Source organism: Triturus cristatus, chromosome 1_1 (assembly GCF_964204655.1).
Source record: "Triturus cristatus chromosome 1_1, aTriCri1.1, whole genome shotgun sequence".
Classification (NCBI taxonomy): Eukaryota; Metazoa; Chordata; class Amphibia; order Caudata; family Salamandridae; genus Triturus; species Triturus cristatus.
This window is the reverse complement of record NC_140579.1, coordinates 350,234,638-350,254,594: the sequence shown is the minus strand read 5'-3', so window position 1 is coordinate 350,254,594 and position 19,957 is coordinate 350,234,638.

The window sequence follows — 19,957 nt, the reverse complement described above, 5'->3', positions numbered from 1 at the left end:
GCTGCATCTTTTGGCCCAGCACTGACCCTGAAAAGTAATTCTAAGCGTACTTACCAATAACTTGTATTTCCTTCCATAGGAATCCATTGTATGGTTTTCAGCAGAGAAGTTTCTAAGTGTGGAGTTATGGAACTTACAAATATTCCTCTAAAATCAGCCAAACTACGAATTCTGATTTACTAACCTGTTATCAAGAGAGAACACAGTGCTGCATCTTGTAGCCCAGCACTGACCCTGAAAAGTAATTCTAAGCGTACTTATCAGTAACTTGTATTTCTTTCAATAGGAATCCATTGTGTGGTTTTCAGCAGAAAAATTTCCAAGTGTGGAGTGTTGGAACTTACAAATATTCCTCTAAAATCAGCCGAACTACGAATTTCGATTTACTCACCTGTTATCAGGAGAGACCTCAGTGCTGAATCTTTAAGGCCAGTACTGATCCTGAAAAGTAATTGTAACTGTACTTACCAGTAACTTGAGTTTCCTTCCATAGGCTAACATTGACTAGTTTCACTTGGAAATTCTTCTCAGTGTGGAGGTTTGGAACTCTAAAATATTCCTCTAAAATCAGCCGAACTACGAATTCCGATTTACTCAAATGTTGTCAGGAGAGACCTCAGTGCTGAATCTTTAAGGCCAGTACTGATCCTGAAAAGTAATTCTAACTTTACTTACCAGTAACTTGTATTTCCTTCCATAGGCTTACATTGACTGGTTTCACTTGGAAATTCTTCTAAGTATGGAGTTTTGGAACTTTAAAATATTCCTCTAAAATCAGCCAAACTGCGAATTCCGATTTACTCACATGTTATCGGGAGAGAACTCAGTGCTGCATCTTTTAGCCCAGCACTGACCCTGAAAAGTAATTCTAAGCATACTTACCAGTAACCTGTATTTCCTTCCATAGGAATCCATTGTGTGGTTTTCAGCAGAGAAGTTTCGAAGTGTGGAGTTTTGGTACTTACAAATATTCCTCTAAAATAAGCCAAACTACGAATTTCGATTTACTCACCTGTTATCAGGAGAGATCCCAGAGCTGCATCTTTTAGCCCAGCACTGACCCTGAAAAGTTATTGGAAGCGTACTTACAAGTAACTTGTATTTCCTTCCATAGGAATCCATTGTGTTTTTCAGCAGAAAAGTATCTAAGTGTGGAGTTTTGGAACTTACAAATATTCCTCTAAAATCAGCCGAACTACGAATTCCGATTTACTCAAATGTTATCAGGAGAGACCTCAGTGCTGAATCTTTAAGGCCTGTACTGATCCTGAAAAGTAATTCTAACCGTACTAACCAGTAACTTGTATTTACTTCCATAGGCTTACTTTGACTGGTTTCACTTGGAAATTCTTCTTAGTGTGGAGTTTTGGAACTTTAAAATATTCCTCTAAAATCAGCCAAACTATGAATTCCGATTTACTCAAATGTTATCAGGCGAGACCTCAGTGCTGCATCTTTTGGCCCAGCACTGACCCTGAAAAGTAATTCTAAGCATACTTACCAGTAACTTGTATTTCCTTCCATAGGAATCCATTGTTTTGTTTTCAGCAGAGAAGTTTCGAAGTGTGTAGTTTTGGTACTTACAAATATTCCTCTAAAATCAGCTGAATTCCGAATTCCGATTTACTCACATGTCATCAGGAGACAATTCAGTGCTGCATCTTTTAGCCCAGCACTGACCCTGAAAAGAAATTCTAAGCGTACTTACCAGTAACTTGTATTTCCTTCCTTAGGAATCCATTGTGTGGTTTTCAGCAGAAAAGTTTCGAAGTGTGGAGTTTTGGAACTAACAAATATTCCTCTAAAATCAGCTGAATTCCGAATTCCGATTTACTCTCCTGTTATCAGGAGAGAACCCAGTGCTGCATCTTTTAGCCCAGCACTGACCCTTAAAAGTAATTCTAGGCGTACTTACCAGTAGCTTGTATTTCCTTCAATAGGAATCTGTTGTGTGGTTTTCAGCAGAAAAGTATGAAAGTGTGGAGTTTTGGAACTTACAAATATTCCTCTAAAATCAGCCGAACTACGAATTCTGATTTACTCACCTGTTATCAGGAGAGACCTCAGTGCTGAATCTTTAAGGCCAGTACTGACCATGAAAATTAATTCTAAGTGTACTTACCAGTAGCTTGTATTTCCTTCCATAGGAATCCATTGTGTGGTTTTCAGCAGAAAAGTTTCTAAGTGTGGAGTTTTGGAACTTACAAATATTCCTCTAAAATCAGCCGAATTACGAATTCCGATTTACTTTCCTGTTATCAGGAGGGAACCCAGTGCTGCATCTTTTTGCCCAGCACTGACCCTGAAAAGTAATTCTAAGCGTACTTACCAGTAGCTTGTATTTCCTTCCATACGAATCCATTGTGTGGTTTTCAGCAGAAAAGTTTCTAAGTGTGGAGTTTTGGAACTTACAAATATTCCTCTAAAATCAGCCGAACTACGAATTTCGATTTACTCAGCTGTTATCAGGAGAGACCTCAGTGCTGAATCTTTAAGGCCAGTACTGATCCTGAAAAGTAATTGTAACCGTACTTACCCGTAACTTGAATTTCCTTCTATAGGCTAACATTGACTGGTTTCACTTGGAAATTCTTCTCAGTGTGGAGGTTTGGAACTCTAAAATATTCCTCTAAAATCAGCCGAACTACGAATTCCGATTTACTCAAATGTTATCAGGAGAGACCTCAGTGCTGAATCTTTAAGGCCAGTACTGATCCTGAAAACTAATTCTAACCGTACTTACCAGTAACTTGTATTTCCTTCCATAGGCTTACATTGACTGGTTTCACTTGGAAATTCTTCTAAGTGTGGAGTTTTGGAACTTTAAAATATTCCTCTAAAATCAGCCAAACTACGAATTCCGATTTACTAACATGTTATCAGGAGAGAACTCAGTGCTGCATCTTTTAGCCCAGCACTGACCCTGAAAAGTTATTCTAAGCATACCTACCAGTAACTTGTATTTCCTTCCATAGGAATCCATTGTGTGGTTTTCAGCAGAGAAGTTTCGAAGTGTGGAGTTTTGGTACTTACAAATATTGCTCTAAAATAAGCCAAACTACGAATTCCGATTTACTCACCTGTTATCAGGAGAGATCCCAGAGCTGCATCTTTTAGCCCAGCACTGACCCTGAAAAGTAATTCGAAGCGTACTTACAAGTAACTTGTATTTCCTTCCATAGGAATCCATTGTGTGGTTTTCAGCAGAAAAGTATCTAAGTGTGGAGTTTTGGAGCTTACAAATATTCCTCTAAAATCAGCCGAACTACGAATTCCGATTTACTCAAATGTTATCAGGAGAGACCTCAGTGCTGAATCTTTAAGGCCAGTACTGATCCTGAAAAGTAATTCTAACCGTACTTACCAGTAACTTGTATTTCCTTCCATAGGGTAACATTGACTGGTTTCACTTGGAAATTCTTCTAAGTGTGGAGTTTTGGAACTTTAAAATATTCCTCTAAAATCAGCTGAACTACGAATTCCAATTTACTCACCTGTTATCAGGAGAGAACTCAGTGCTGCATCTTTAAGCCCAGCACTGACCCTGAAAAGTAATTCTAAGCGTACTTACCAATAACTTGTATTTCCTTCCATAGGAATCCATTGTATGGTTTTCAGCAGAGAAGTTTCTAAGTGTGGAGTTTTGGAACTTACAAATATTCCTCTAAAATCAGCCAAACTACTAATTCTGATTTACTAACCTGTTATCAAGAGAGAACACAGTGCTGCATCTTGTAGCCGAGCACTGACCCTGAAAAGTAATTCTAAGCGTACTTACCAGTAACTTGTATTTCTTTCCATAGGAATCCATTGTGTGGTTTTCAGCAGAAAAATGTCTAAGTGTGGAGTGTTGGAACTTACAAATATTCCTCTAAAATCAGCGGAAATACGAATTCCGATTTACTCATCTGTTATCAGGAGAGATCCCAGTGCTACATCTTTTAGCCCAGCACTGACCCTGAAAAGTAATTCTAAGGGTACTTACCAGTAACTTGTATTTCCTTTTCATAGGAATCCATTGTGTTGTTTTCAGCAGAGAAGTTTCGAAGTGTGGAGTTTTGGTACTTAGGAGAGAACTCAGTGCTGCATCTTTTAGCCCAGCACTGACCCTGAAAAGTAATTCTAAGCGTACTTACCAGTAACTTGTATTTACTTCCATAGGAATCCATTGTGTGGTATTCAGCAGAGAAGTTTCTAAGTGTGGAGTTTTCGAACTTACAAATATTCCTCTAAAATCAGCCAAACTACGAATTCTGATTTACTAACCTGTTATCAAGCGAGAACACAGTGCTGCATCTTGTAGCCCAGCACTGACCCTGAAAAGTAATTCTAAGCGTACTTACCAGTAACTTGTATTTCTTTGCATAGGAATCCATTGTGTGGTTTTCAGCAGAAAAATGTCTAAGTGTGGAGTGTTGGAACTTACAAATATTCCTCTAAAATCAGCCGAACTACGAATTCCGATTTACTCACCTGTTATCAGGAGAGAACTCAGTGCTGCATCTTTTAGCCCAGCACTGACCCTGAAAATTAATTCTAAGCGTACTTACAAGTAACTTGTACTTCCTTCCATAGGAATCCATTGTGTGGTTTTCAGCAGAAAAGTATGAAAGTGTGGAGTTTTGGAACTTACAAATATTCCTCTAAAATCAGCCGAACTACGAATTCCGATTTACTCATCTGTTATCAGGAGAGATCCCAGTGCTACATCTTTTAGCCCAGCACTGACCCAGAAAAGTAATTCTAAGGGTACTTACCAGTAACTTGTATTTCCTTTTCATAGGAATCCATTGTGTTGTTTTCAGCAGAGAAGTTTTGAAGTGTGGAGTTTTGGTACTTAGGAGAGAACTCAGTGCTGCATCTTTTAGCCCAGCACTGACCCTGAAAAGTAATTCTAAGCGTACTTACCAGTAACTTGTATTTACTTCCATAGGAATCCATTGTGTGGTTTTCAGCAGAGAAGTTTCTAAGTGTGGAGTTTTCGAACTTACAAATATTCCTCTAAAATCAGCCAAACTACGAATTCTGATTTACTAACCTGTTATCAAGAGAGAACACAGTGCTGCATCTTGTAGCAGAGAGATGACCCTGAAAAGTAATTCTAAGCGTACTTACCAGTAACTTGTATTTCTTTCCATAGGAATCCATTGTGTGGTTTTCAGCAGAAAAGTTTCTAAGTGTGGAGTTTTGAAACTTCAAATATTCCTCTAAAATCAGCCGAACTACGAATTTCGATTTACTCACCTGTTATCAGGAGAGACCTCAGTGCTAAATCTTTAAGGCCAGTACTGATCCTGAAAAGTAATTGTAACCGTGCTTACCAGTAACTTGAATTTCCATCCATAGGCTAACATTGACTGGTTTCACTTGGAATTTCTTCTCAGTGTGGAGGTTTGGAACTCTAAAATTTTCCTCTAAAATCAGCCGAACTTCGAATTCCGATTTACTCAAATGTTATCAGGAGAGACCTCAGTGCTGAATCTTTAAGGCCAGTACTGACCCTGAAAAGTAATTCTAAGCGTACTTACCAGTAGCTTGTATTTCCTTCAATAGGAATCCATTGTGTGGTTTTCAGCAGAAAAGTATGAAAGTGTGGAGTTTTGGAACTTACAAATATTCCTCTAAAATCAGCCGAACTACGAATTCCGATTTACTCATCTGTTATCAGGAGAGATCCCAGTGCTACATCTTTTAGCCCAGCACTGACCCTGAAAAGTAATTCTAAGCATACTTACCAGTAACTTGTATTTCCTTCCATAGGAATCCATTGTAAGGTTTTCAGCAGAGAAGTTTCGAAGTGTGGAGTTTTGGAACTTACAAATATTCCTATAAAATCAGACGAACTACGAATTCCGATTTACTCACCTCTTATCTGGAGAGAACTCAGTGCTGCATCTTTTAGCCCAGCACTGACCCTGAAAAGTAATTCTAAGCGTACTTACCAATAACTTGTATTTCCTTCCATAGGAATCCATTGTATGGTTTTCAGCAGAGAAGTTTCTAAGTGTGGAGTTATGGAACTTACAAATATTCCTCTAAAATCATCCAAACTACGAATTCTGATTTACTAACCTGGCATCAAGAGAGAACACAGTGCTGCATCTTGTAGCCCAGCACTGACCCTGAAAAGTAATTCTAAGCGTACTTATCAGTAACTTGTATTTCTTTCCATAGGAATCCATTGTGTGGTTTTCAGCAGAAAAATTTCCAAGTGTGGAGTGTTGGAACTTACAAATATTCCTCTAAAATCAGCCGAACTACGAATTTCGATTTACTCACCTGTTATCAGGAGAGACCTCAGTGCTGATCTTTAAGGCCAGTACTGATCCTGAAAAGTAATTGTAACCGTACTTACCAGTAACTTGAGTTTCCTTCCATAGGCTAACATTGACTGGTTTCACTTGGAAATTCTTCTCAGTGTGGAGGTTTGGAACTCTAAAATATTCCTCTAAAATCAGCCGAACTACGAATTCTGATTTACTCAAATGTTATCAGGAGAGACCTCAGTGCTGAATCTTTAAGGCCAGTACTGATCCTGAAAAGTAATTCTAACTTTACTTACCAGTAACTTGTATTTCCTTCCATAGGCTTACATTGACTGGTTTCACTTGGAAATTCTTCTAAGTATGGAGTTTTGGAACTTTAAAATATTCCTCTAAAATCAGCCAAACTGCGAATTCCGATTTACTCACATGTTATCGGGAGAGAACTCAGTGCTGCATCTTTTAGCCCAGCACTGACCCTGAAAAGTAATTCTAAGCATACTTACCAGTAACTTGTATTTCCTTCCATAGGAATCCATTGTGTGGTTTTCAGCAGAGAAGTTTCGAAGTGTGGAGTGTTGGTACTTACAAATATTCCTCTAAAATAAGCCAAACTACGAATTGCGATTTACTCACCTGTTATCAGGAGAGATCCCAGAGCTGCATCTTTTAGCCCAGCACTGACCCTGAAAAGTTATTCGAAGCGTACTTACAAGTAACTTGTATTTCCTTCCATAGGAATCCATTGTGTTTTTCTGCAGAAAAGTATCTAAGTGTGGAGTTTTGGAACTTACAAATATTCCTTTAAAATCAGCCGAACTACGAATTCCGATTTACTCAAATGTTATCAGGAGAGACCTCAGTGCTGAATCTTTAAGGCCTGTACTGATCCTGAAAAGTAATTCTAACCGTACTAACCAGTAATTTGTATTTCCTTCCATAGGCTTACATTGACTGGTTTCACTTGGAAATTCTTCTTAGTGTGGAGTTTTGGAACTTTAAAATATTCCTCTAAAATCAGCCAAACTATGAATTCCGATTTACTCAACTGTTATCAGGCGAGACCTCAGTGCTGCATCTTTTGGCCCAGCACTGACTCTGAAAAGTAATTCTAAGCATACTTACCAGTAACTTGTATTTCCTTCCATAGGAATCCATTGTTTTGTTTTCAGCAGAGAAGTTTCGAAGTGTGTAGTTTTGGTACTTACAAATATTCCTCTAAAATCAGCTGAATTCCGAATTCCGATTTACTCTCCTGTTATCAGGAGAGAACCCAGTGCTGCATCTTTTAGCCCAGCACTGACCCTGAAAAGTAATTCTAGGCGTACTTACCAGTAGCTTGTATTTCCTTCAATAGGAATCCGTTGTGTGGTTTTCAGCAGAAAAGTATGAAAGTGTGGAGTTTTGGAACTTACAAATATTCCTCTAAAATCAGCCGAACTACGAATTCTGATTTACTCACCTGTTATTAGGAGAGACCTCAGTGCTGAATCTTTACGGCCAGTACTGACCCTGAAAATTAATTCTAAGTGTACTTACCAGTAGCTTGTATTTCCTTCCATAGGAATCCATTGTGTGGTTTTCAGCAGAAAAGTTTCTAAGTGTGGAGTTTTGGAACTTACAAATATTCCTCTAAAATCAGCCGAATTACGAATTCCGATTTACTCTCCTGTTATCAGGAGAGAACCCAGTGCTGCATCTTTTTGCCCAGCACTGACCCTGAAAAGTAATTCTAAGCGTACTTACCAGTAGCTTGTATTTCCTTCCATAGGAATCCATTGTGTGGTTTTCAGCAGAAAAGTTTCTAAGTGTGGAGTTTTGGAACTTACAAATATTCCTCTAAAATCAGCCGAACTACGAATTTCGATTTACTCAGCTGTTATCAGGAGAGACCTCAGTGCTGAATCTTTAAGGCCAGTACTGATCCTGAAAAGTAATTGTAACCGTACTTACCCGTAACTTGAATTTCCTTCTATAGGCTAACATTGACTGGTTTCACTTGGAAATTCTTCTAAGTGTGGAGTTTTGGAACTTTAAAATATTCCTCTAAAATCAGCCAAACTACGAATTCCGATTTACTAACATGTTATCAGGAGAGAACTCAGTGCTGCATCTTTTAGCCCAGCACTGACCCTGAAAAGTTATTCTAAGCATACCTACCAGTAACTTGTATTTCCTTCCATAGGAATCCATTGTGTGGTTTTCAGCAGAGAAGTTTCGAAGTGTGGAGTTTTGGTACTTACAAATATTGCTCTAAAATAAGCCAAACTACGAATTCCGATTTACTCACCTGTTATCAGGAGAGATCCCAGAGCTGCATCTTTTAGCCCAGCACTGACCCTGAAAAGTAATTCGAAGCGTACTTACAAGTAACTTGTATTTCCTTCCATAGGAATCCATTGTGTGGTTTTCAGCAGAAAAGTATCTAAGTGTGGAGTTTTGGAGCTTACAAATATTCCTCTAAAATCAGCCGAACTACGAATTCCGATTTACTCAAATGTTATCAGGAGAGACCTCAGTGCTGAATCTTTAAGGCCAGTACTGATCCTGAAAAGTAATTCTAACCGTACTTACCAGTAACTTGTATTTCCTTCCTTAGGCTTCCATTGACTGGTTTCACTTGGAAATTCTTCTTAGCGTGGAGTTTTGGAACTTTAAAATATTCCTCTTAAATCAGCCAAACTACGAATTCTGATTTACTCAAATGTTATCAGGAGAGACCTCAGTGCTGCATCTTTTAGCCCAGCACTGACCCTGAAAAGTCATTCTAAGCATAATTACCAGTAACTTGTATTTCCTTCCATAGGAATCCATTGTGTGGTTTTCAGCAGAGAAGTTTCGAAGTGTGGAGTTTTGGAACTTACAAATATTCCTCTAAAATCAGCCAAACTACGAATTCTGATTTACTTACCTGTTATCAAGAGAGAACACAGTGCTGCATCTTTTAGCCCAGCACTGACCCTGAAAAGTAATTCTAAGCGTACTTACCAGTAACTTGTATTTCTTTCCATAGGAATCCATTGTGTGGTTTTCAGCAGAAAAGTTTCTAAGTGTGCAGTGTTGGAACTTACAAATATTCCTCTAAAAGCAGCCGAACTATGAATTCCGAATTTCTCACCTGTTATCAGGAGAGACCTCAGTGCTGAATCTTTAAGGCCAGTACTGATCCTGAAAAGTAATTCTAACCGTACTTACCAGTAACTTGTATTTCCTTCCATAGGGTAACATTGACTGGTTTCACTTGGAAATTCTTCTAAGTGTGGAGTTTTGGAACTTTAAAATATTCCTCTAAAATCAGCTGAACTACGAATTCCAATTTACTCACCTGTTATCAGGAGAGAACTCAGTGCTGCATCTTTAAGCCCAGCACTGACCCTGAAAAGTAATTCTAAGCGTACTTACCAATAACTTGTATTTCCTTCCATAGGAATCCATTGTATGGTTTTCAGCAGAGACGTTTCTAAGTGTGGAGTTTTGGAACTTACAAATATTCCTCTAAAATCAGCCAAACTACTAATTCTGATTTACTAACCTGTTATCAAGAGAGAACACAGTGCTGCATCTTGTAGCCGAGCACTGACCCTGAAAAGTAATTCTAAGCGTACTTACCAGTAACTTGTATTTCTTTCCATAGGAATCCATTGTGTGGTTTTCAGCAGAAAAATGTCTAAGTGTGGAGTGTTGGAACTTACAAATATTCCTCTAAAATCAGCGGAAATACGAATTCCGATTTACTCATCTGTTATCAGGAGAGATCCCAGTGCTACATCTTTTAGCCCAGCACTGACCCTTAAAAGTAATTCTAAGGGTACTTACCAGTAACTTGTATTTCCTTTTCATAGGAATCCATTGTGTTGTTTTCAGCAGAGAAGTTTCGAAGTGTGGAGTTTTGGTACTTAGGAGAGAACTCAGTGCTGCATCTTTTAGCCCAGCACTGACCCTGAAAAGTAATTCTAAGCGTACTTACCAGTAACTTGTATTTACTTCCATAGGAATCCATTGTGTGGTATTCAGCAGAGAAGTTTCTAAGTGTGGAGTTTTCGAACTTACAAATATTCCTCTAAAATCAGCCAAACTACGAATTCTGATTTACTAACCTGTTATCAAGAGAGAACACAGTGCTGCATCTTGTAGCCCAGCACTGACCCTGAAAAGTAATTCTAAGCGTACTTACCAGTAACTTGTATTTCTTTGCATAGGAATCCATTGTGTGGTTTTCAGCAGAAAAATGTCTAAGTGTGGAGTGTTGGAACTTACAAATATTCCTCTAAAATCAGCCGAACTACGAATTCCGATTTACTCACCTGTTCTCAGGAGAGAACTCAGTGCTGCATCTTTTAGCCCAGCACTGACCCTGAAAATTAATTCTAAGCGTACTTACAAGTAACTTGTACTTCCTTCCATAGGAATCCATTGTGTGGTTTTCAGCAGAAAAGTATGAAAGTGTGGAGTTTTGGAACTTACAAATATTCCTCTAAAATCAGCCGAACTACGAATTCCGATTTACTCATCTGTTATCAGGAGAGATCCCAGTGCTACATCTTTTAGCCCAGCACTGACCCAGAAAAGTAATTCTAAGGGTACTTACCAGTAACTTGTATTTCCTTTTCATAGGAATCCATTGTGTTGTTTTCAGCAGAGAAGTTTCGAAGTGTGGAGTTTTGGTACTTAGGAGAGAACTCAGTGCTGCATCTTTTAGCCCAGCACTGACCCTGAAAAGTAATTCTAAGCGTACTTACCAGTAACTTGTATTTACTTCCATAGGAATCCATTGTGTGGTTTTCAGCAGAGAAGTTTCTAAGTGTGGAGTTTTCGAACTTACAAATATTCCTCTAAAATCAGCCAAACTACGAATTCTGATTTACTAACCTGTTATCAAGAGAGAACACAGTGCTGCATCTTGTAGCAGAGAGATGACCCTGAAAAGTAATTCTAAGCGTACTTACCAGTAACTTGTATTTCTTTCCATAGGAATCCATTGTGTGGTTTTCAGCAGAAAAGTTTCTAAGTGTGGAGTTTTGGAACTTACAAATATTCCTCTAAAATCAGCCGAACTACGAATTTCGATTTACTCACCTGTTATCAGGAGAGACCTCAGTGCTAAATCTTTAAGGCCAGTACTGATCCTGAAAAGTAATTGTAACCGTGCTTACCAGTAACTTGAATTTCCATCCATAGGCTAACATTGACTGGTTTCACTTGGAATTTCTTCTCAGTGTGGAGGTTTGGAACTCTAAAATTTTCCTCTAAAATCAGCCGAACTTCGAATTCCGATTTACTCAAATGTTATCAGGAGAGACCTCAGTGCTGAATCTTTAAGGCCAGTACTGACCCTGAAAAGTAATTCTAAGCGTACTTACCAGTAGCTTGTATTTCCTTCAATAGGAATCCATTGTGTGGTTTTCAGCAGAAAAGTATGAAAGTGTGGAGTTTTGGAACTTACAAATATTCCTCTAAAATCAGCCGAACTACGAATTCCGATTTACTCATCTGTTATCAGGAGAGATCCCAGTGCTACATCTTTTAGCCCAGCACTGACCCTGAAAAGTAATTCTAAGCATACTTACCAGTAACTTGTATTTCCTTCCATAGGAATCCATTGTAAGGTTTTCAGCAGAGAAGTTTCGAAGTGTGGAGTTTTGGAACTTACAAATATTCCTATAAAATCAGACGAACTACGAATTCCGATTTACTCACCTCTTATCAGGAGAGAACTCAGTGCTGCATCTTTTAGCCCAGCACTGACCCTGAAAAGTAATTCTAAGCGTACTTACCAATAACTTGTATTTCCTTCCATAGGAATCCATTGTATGGTTTTCAGCAGAGAAGTTTCTAAGTGTGGAGTTATGGAACTTACAAATATTCCTCTAAAATCAGCCAAACTACGAATTCTGATTTACTAACCTGGCATCAAGAGAGAACACAGTGCTGCATCTTGTAGCCCAGCACTGACCCTGAAAAGTAATTCTAAGCGTACTTATCAGTAACTTGTATTTCTTTCCATAGGAATCCATTGTGTGGTTTTCAGCAGAAAAATTTCCAAGTGTGGAGTGTTGGAACTTACAAATATTCCTCTAAAATCAGCCGAACTACGAATTTCGATTTACTCACCTGTTATCAGGAGAGACCTCAGTGCTGAATCTTTAAGGCCAGTACTGATCCTGAAAAGTAATTGTAACCATACTTACCAGTAACTTGAGTTTCCTTCCATAGGCTAACATTGACTGGTTTCACTTGGAAATTCTTCTCAGTGTGGAGGTTTGGAACTCTAAAATATTCCTCTAAAATCAGCCGAACTACGAATTCTGATTTACTCAAATGTTATCAGGAGAGACCTCAGTGCTGAATCTTTAAGGCCAGTACTGATCCTGAAAAGTAATTCTAACTTTACTTACCAGTAACTTGTATTTCCTTCCATAGGCTTACATTGACTGGTTTCACTTGGAAATTCTTCTAAGTATGGAGTTTTGGAACTTTAAAATATTCCTCTAAAATCAGCCAAACTGCGAATTCCGATTTACTCACATGTTATCGGGAGAGAACTCAGTGCTGCATCTTTTAGCCCAGCACTGACCCTGAAAAGTAATTCTAAGCATACTTACCAGTAACTTGTATTTCCTTCCATAGGAATCCATTGTGTGGTTTTCAGCAGAGAAGTTTCGAAGTGTGGAGTTTTGGTACTTACAAATATTCCTCTAAAATAAGCCAAACTACGAATTGCGATTTACTCACCTGTTATCAGGAGAGATCCCAGAGCTGCATCTTTTAGCCCAGCACTGACCCTGAAAAGTTATTCGAAGCGTACTTACAAGTAACTTGTATTTCCTTCCATAGGAATCCATTGTGTTTTTCTGCAGAAAAGTATCTAAGTGTGGAGTTTTGGAACTTACAAATATTCCTCTAAAATCAGCCAAACTACGAATTCCGATTTACTCAAATGTTATCAGGAGAGACCTCAGTGCTGAATCTTTAAGGCCTGTACTGATCCTGAAAAGTAATTCTAACCGTACTAACCAGTAACTTGTATTTCCTTCCATAGGCTTACATTGACTGGTTTCACTTGGAAATTCTTCTTAGTGTGGAGTTTTGGAACTTTAAAATATTCCTCTAAAATCAGCCAAACTATGAATTCCGATTTACTCAAATGTTATCAGGCGAGACCTCAGTGCTGCATCTTTTGGCCCAGCACTGACTCTGAAAAGTAATTCTAAGCATACTTACCAGTAACTTGTATTTCCTTCCATAGGAATCCATTGTTTTGTTTTCAGCAGAGAAGTTTCGAAGTGTGTAGTTTTGGTACTTACAAATATTCCTCTAAAATCAGCTGAATTCCGAATTCCGATTTACTCACATGTCATCAGGAGACAATTCAGTGCTGCATCTTTTAGCCCAGCACTGACCCTGAAAAGAAATTCTAAGCGTACTTACCAGTAACTTGTATTTCCTTCCTTAGGAATCCATTGTGTGGTTTTCAGCAGAAAAGTTTCGAAGTGTGGAGTTTTGGAACTAACAAATATTCCTCTAAAATCAGCTGAATTCCGAATTCCGATTTACTCTCCTGTTATCAGGAGAGAACCCAGTGCTGCATCTTTTAGCCCAGCACTGACCCTGAAAAGTAATTCTAGGCGTACTTACCAGTAGCTTGTATTTCCTTCAATAGGAATCCGTTGTGTGGTTTTCAGCAGAAAAGTATGAAAGTGTGGAGTTTTGGAACTTACAAATATTCCTCTAAAATCAGCCGAACTACGAATTCTGATTTACTCACCTGTTATTAGGAGAGACCTCAGTGCTGAATCTTTAAGGCCAGTACTGACCCTGAAAATTAATTCTAAGTGTACTTACCAGTAGCTTGTATTTCCTTCCATAGGAATCCATTGTGTGGTTTTCAGCAGAAAAGTTTCTAAGTGTGGAGTTTTGGAACTTACAAATATTCCTCTAAAATCAGCCGAATTACGAATTCCGATTTACTCTCCTGTTATCAGGAGAGAACCCAGTGCTGCATCTTTTTGCCCAGCACTGACCCTGAAAAGTCATTCTAAGCGTACTTACCAGTAGCTTGTATTTCCTTCCATAGGAATCCATTGTGTGGTTTTCAGCAGAAAAGTTTCTAAGTGTGGAGTTTTGGAACTTACAAATATTCCTCTAAAATCAGCCGAACTACGAATTTCGATTTACTCACCTGTTATCAGGAGAGACCTCAGTGCTGAATCTTTAAGGCCAGTACTGATCCTGAAAACTAATTCTAACCGTACTTACCAGTAACTTGTATTTCCTTCCATAGGCTTACATTGACTGGTTTCACTTGGAAATTCTTTTAAGTGTGGAGTTTTGGAACTTTAAAATATTCCTCTAAAATCAGCCAAACTACGAATTCCGATTTACTAACATGTTATCAGGAGAGAACTCAGTGCTGCATCTTTTAGCCCAGCACTGACCCTGAAAAGTTATTCTAAGCATACCTACCAGTAACTTGTATTTCCTTCCATAGGAATCCATTGTGTGGTTTTCAGCAGAGAAGTTTCGAAGTGTGGAGTTTTGGTACTTACAAATATTGCTCTAAAATAAGCCAAACTACGAATTCCGATTTACTCACCTGTTATCAGGAGAGATCCCAGAGCTGCATCTTTTAGCCCAGCACTGACCCTGAAAAGTAATTCGAAGCGTACTTACAAGTAACTTGTATTTCCTTCCATAGGAATCCATTGTGTGGTTTTCAGCAGAAAAGTATCTAAGTGTGGAGTTTTGGAGCTTACAAATATTCCTCTAAAATCAGCCGAACTACGAATTCCGATTTACTCAAATGTTATCAGGAGAGACCTCAGTGCTGAATCTTTAAGGCCAGTACTGATCCTGAAAAGTAATTCTAACCGTACTTACCAGTAACTTGTATTTCCTTCCTTAGGCTTCCATTGACTGGTTTCACTTGGAAATTCTTCTTAGCGTGGAGTTTTGGAACTTTAAAATATTCCTCTTAAATCAGCCAAACTACGAATTCTGATTTACTCAAATGTTATCAGGAGAGACCTCAGTGCTGCATCTTTTAGCCCAGCACTGACCCTGAAAAGTCATTCTAAGCATAATTACCAGTAACTTGTATTTCCTTCCATAGGAATCCATTGTGTGGTTTTCAGCAGAGAAGTTTCGAAGTGTGGAGTTTTGGAACTTACAAATATTCCTCTAAAATCAGCCAAACTACGAATTCTGATTTACTTACCTGTTATCAAGAGAGAACACAGTGCTGCATCTTTTAGCCCAGCACTGACCCTGAAAAGTAATTCTAAGCGTACTTACCAGTAACTTGTATTTCTTTCCATAGGAATCCATTGTGTGGTTTTCAGCAGAAAAGTTTCTAAGTGTGCAGTGTTGGAACTTACAAATATTCCTCTAAAAGCAGCCGAACTATGAATTCCGAATTTCTCACCTGTTATCAGGAGAGACCTCAGTGCTGAATCTTTAAGGCCAGTACTGATCCTGAAAAGTAATTCTAACCGTACTTACCAGTAACTTGTATTTCCTTCCATAGGGTAACATTGACTGGTTTCACTTGGAAATTCTTCTAAGTGTGGAGTTTTGGAACTTTAAAATATTCCTCTAAAATCAGCTGAACTACGAATTCCAATTTACTCACCTGTTATCAGGAGAGAACTCAGTGCTGCATCTTTAAGCCCAGCACTGACCCTGAAAAGTAATTCTAAGCGTACTTACCAATAACTTGTATTTCCTTCCATAGGAATCCATTGTATGGTTTTCAGCAGAGACGTTTCTAAGTGTGGAGTTTTGGAACTTACAAATATTCCTCTAAAATCAGCCAAACTACTAATTCTGATTTACTAACCTGTTATCAAGAGAGAACACAGTGCTGCATCTTGTAGCCGAGCACTGACCCTGAAAAGTAATTCTAAGCGTACTTACCAGTAACTTGTATTTCTTTCCATAGGAATCCATTGTGTGGTTTTCAGCAGAAAAATGTCTAAGTGTGGAGTGTTGGAACTTACAAATATTCCTCTAAAATCAGCGGAAATACGAATTCCGATTTACTCATCTGTTATCAGGAGAGATCCCAGTGCTACATCTTTTAGCCCAGCACTGACCCTTAAAAGTAATTCTAAGGGTACTTACCAGTAACTTGTATTTCCTTTTCATAGGAATCCATTGTGTTGTTTTCAGCAGAGAAGTTTCGAAGTGTGGAGTTTTGGTACTTAGGAGAGAACTCAGTGCTGCATCTTTTAGCCCAGCACTGACCCTGAAAAGTAATTCTAAGCGTACTTACCAGTAACTTGTATTTACTTCCATAGGAATCCATTGTGTGGTATTCAGCAGAGAAGTTTCTAAGTGTGGAGTTTTCGAACTTACAAATATTCCTCTAAAATCAGCCAAACTACGAATTCTGATTTACTAACCTGTTATCAAGAGAGAACACAGTGCTGCATCTTGTAGCCCAGCACTGACCCTGAAAAGTAATTCTAAGCGTACTTACCAGTAACTTGTATTTCTTTGCATAGGAATCCATTGTGTGGTTTTCAGCAGAAAAATGTCTAAGTGTGGAGTGTTGGAACTTACAAATATTCCTCTAAAATCAGCCGAACTACGAATTCCGATTTACTCACCTGTTCTCAGGAGAGAACTCAGTGCTGCATCTTTTAGCCCAGCACTGACCCTGAAAATTAATTCTAAGCGTACTTACAAGTAACTTGTACTTCCTTCCATAGGAATCCATTGTGTGGTTTTCAGCAGAAAAGTATGAAAGTGTGGAGTTTTGGAACTTACAAATATTCCTCTAAAATCAGCCGAACTACGAATTCCGATTTACTCATCTGTTATCAGGAGAGATCCCAGTGCTACATCTTTTAGCCCAGCACTGACCCAGAAAAGTAATTCTAAGGGTACTTACCAGTAACTTGTATTTCCTTTTCATAGGAATCCATTGTGTTGTTTTCAGCAGAGAAGTTTCGAAGTGTGGAGTTTTGGTACTTAGGAGAGAACTCAGTGCTGCATCTTTTAGCCCAGCACTGACCCTGAAAAGTAATTCTAAGCGTACTTACCAGTAACTTGTATTTACTTCCATAGGAATCCATTGTGTGGTTTTCAGCAGAGAAGTTTCTAAGTGTGGAGTTTTCGAACTTACAAATATTCCTCTAAAATCAGCCAAACTACGAATTCTGATTTACTAACCTGTTATCAAGAGAGAACACAGTGCTGCATCTTGTAGCAGAGAGATGACCCTGAAAAGTAATTCTAAGCGTACTTACCAGTAACTTGTATTTCTTTCCATAGGAATCCATTGTGTGGTTTTCAGCAGAAAAGTTTCTAAGTGTGGAGTTTTGGAACTTACAAATATTCCTCTAAAATCAGCCGAACTACGAATTTCGATTTACTCACCTGTTATCAGGAGAGACCTCAGTGCTAAATCTTTAAGGCCAGTACTGATCCTGAAAAGTAATTGTAACCGTGCTTACCAGTAACTTGAATTTCCATCCATAGGCTAACATTGACTGGTTTCACTTGGAATTTCTTCTCAGTGTGGAGGTTTGGAACTCTAAAATTTTCCTCTAAAATCAGCCGAACTTCGAATTCCGATTTACTCAAATGTTATCAGGAGAGACCTCAGTGCTGAATCTTTAAGGCCAGTACTGACCCTGAAAAGTAATTCTAAGCGTACTTACCAGTAGCTTGTATTTCCTTCAATAGGAATCCATTGTGTGGTTTTCAGCAGAAAAGTATGAAAGTGTGGAGTTTTGGAACTTACAAATATTCCTCTAAAATCAGCCGAACTACGAATTCCGATTTACTCATCTGTTATCAGGAGAGATCCCAGTGCTACATCTTTTAGCCCAGCACTGACCCTGAAAAGTAATTCTAAGCATACTTACCAGTAACTTGTATTTCCTTCCATAGGAATCCATTGTAAGGTTTTCAGCAGAGAAGTTTCGAAGTGTGGAGTTTTGGAACTTACAAATATTCCTATAAAATCAGACGAACTACGAATTCCGATTTACTCACCTCTTATCAGGAGAGAACTCAGTGCTGCATCTTTTAGCCCAGCACTGACCCTGAAAAGTAATTCTAAGCGTACTTACCAATAACTTGTATTTCCTTCCATAGGAATCCATTGTATGGTTTTCAGCAGAGAAGTTTCTAAGTGTGGAGTTATGGAACTTACAAATATTCCTCTAAAATCAGCCAAACTACGAATTCTGATTTACTAACCTGGCATCAAGAGAGAACACAGTGCTGCATCTTGTAGCCCAGCACTGACCCTGAAAAGTAATTCTAAGCGTACTTATCAGTAACTTGTATTTCTTTCCATAGGAATCCATTGTGTGGTTTTCAGCAGAAAAATTTCCAAGTGTGGAGTGTTGGAACTTACAAATATTCCTCTAAAATCAGCCGAACTACGAATTTCGATTTACTCACCTGTTATCAGGAGAGACCTCAGTGCTGAATCTTTAAGGCCAGTACTGATCCTGAAAAGTAATTGTAACCGTACTTACCAGTAACTTAAGTTTCCTTCCATAGGCTAACATTGACTGGTTTCACTTGGAAATTCTTCTGTGTGGAGGTTTGGAACTCTAAAATATTCCTCTAAAATCAGCCGAACTACGAATTCTGATTTACTCAAATGTTATCAGGAGAGACCTCAGTGCTGACTCTTTAAGGCCAGTACTGATCCTGAAAAGTAATTCTAACTTTACTTACCAGTAACTTGTATTTCCTTCCATAGGCTTACATTGACTGGTTTCACTTGGAAATTCTTCTAAGTATGGAGTTTTGGAACTTTAAAATATTCCTCTAAAATCAGCCAAACTGCGAATTCCGATTTACTCACATGTTATCGGGAGAGAACTCAGTGCTGCATCTTTTAGCCCAGCACTGACCCTGAAAAGTAATTCTAAGCATACTTACCAGTAACTTGTATTTCCTTCCATAGGAATCCATTGTGTGGTTTTCAGCAGAGAAGTTTCGAAGTGTGGAGTTTTCGTACTTACAAATATTCCTCTGAAATAAGCCAAACTACGAATTTCGATTTACTCACCTGTTATCAGGAGAGATCCCAGAGCTGCATCTTTTAGCCCAGCACTGACCCTGAAAAGTTATTCGAAGCGTACTTACAAGTAACTTGTATTTCCTTCCATAGGAATCCATTGTGTTTTTCTGCAGAAAAGTATCTAAGTGTGGAGTTTTGGAACTTACAAATATTCCTCTAAAATCAGCCGAACTACGAATTCCGATTTACTCAAATGTTATCAGGAGAGACCTCAGTGCTGAATCTTTAAGGCCTGTACTGATCCTGAAAAGTAATTCTAACCGTACTAACCAGTAACTTGTATTTCCTTCCATAGGCTTACATTGACTGGTTTCACTTGGAAATTCTTCTTAGTGTGGAGTTTTGGAACTTTAAAATATTCCTCTAAAATCAGCCAAACTATGAATTCCGATTTACTCAAATGTTATCAGGCGAGACCTCAGTGCTGCATCTTTTGGCCCAGCACTGACCCTGAAAAGTAATTCTAAGCATACTTACCAGTAACTTGTATTTCCTTCCATAGGAATCCATTGTTTTGTTTTCAGCAGAGAAGTTTCGAAGTGTGTAGTTTTGGTACTTACAAATATTCCTCTAAAATCAGCTGAATTCCGAATTCCGATTTACTCACATGTCATCAGGAGACAATTCAGTGCTGCATCTTTTAGCCCAG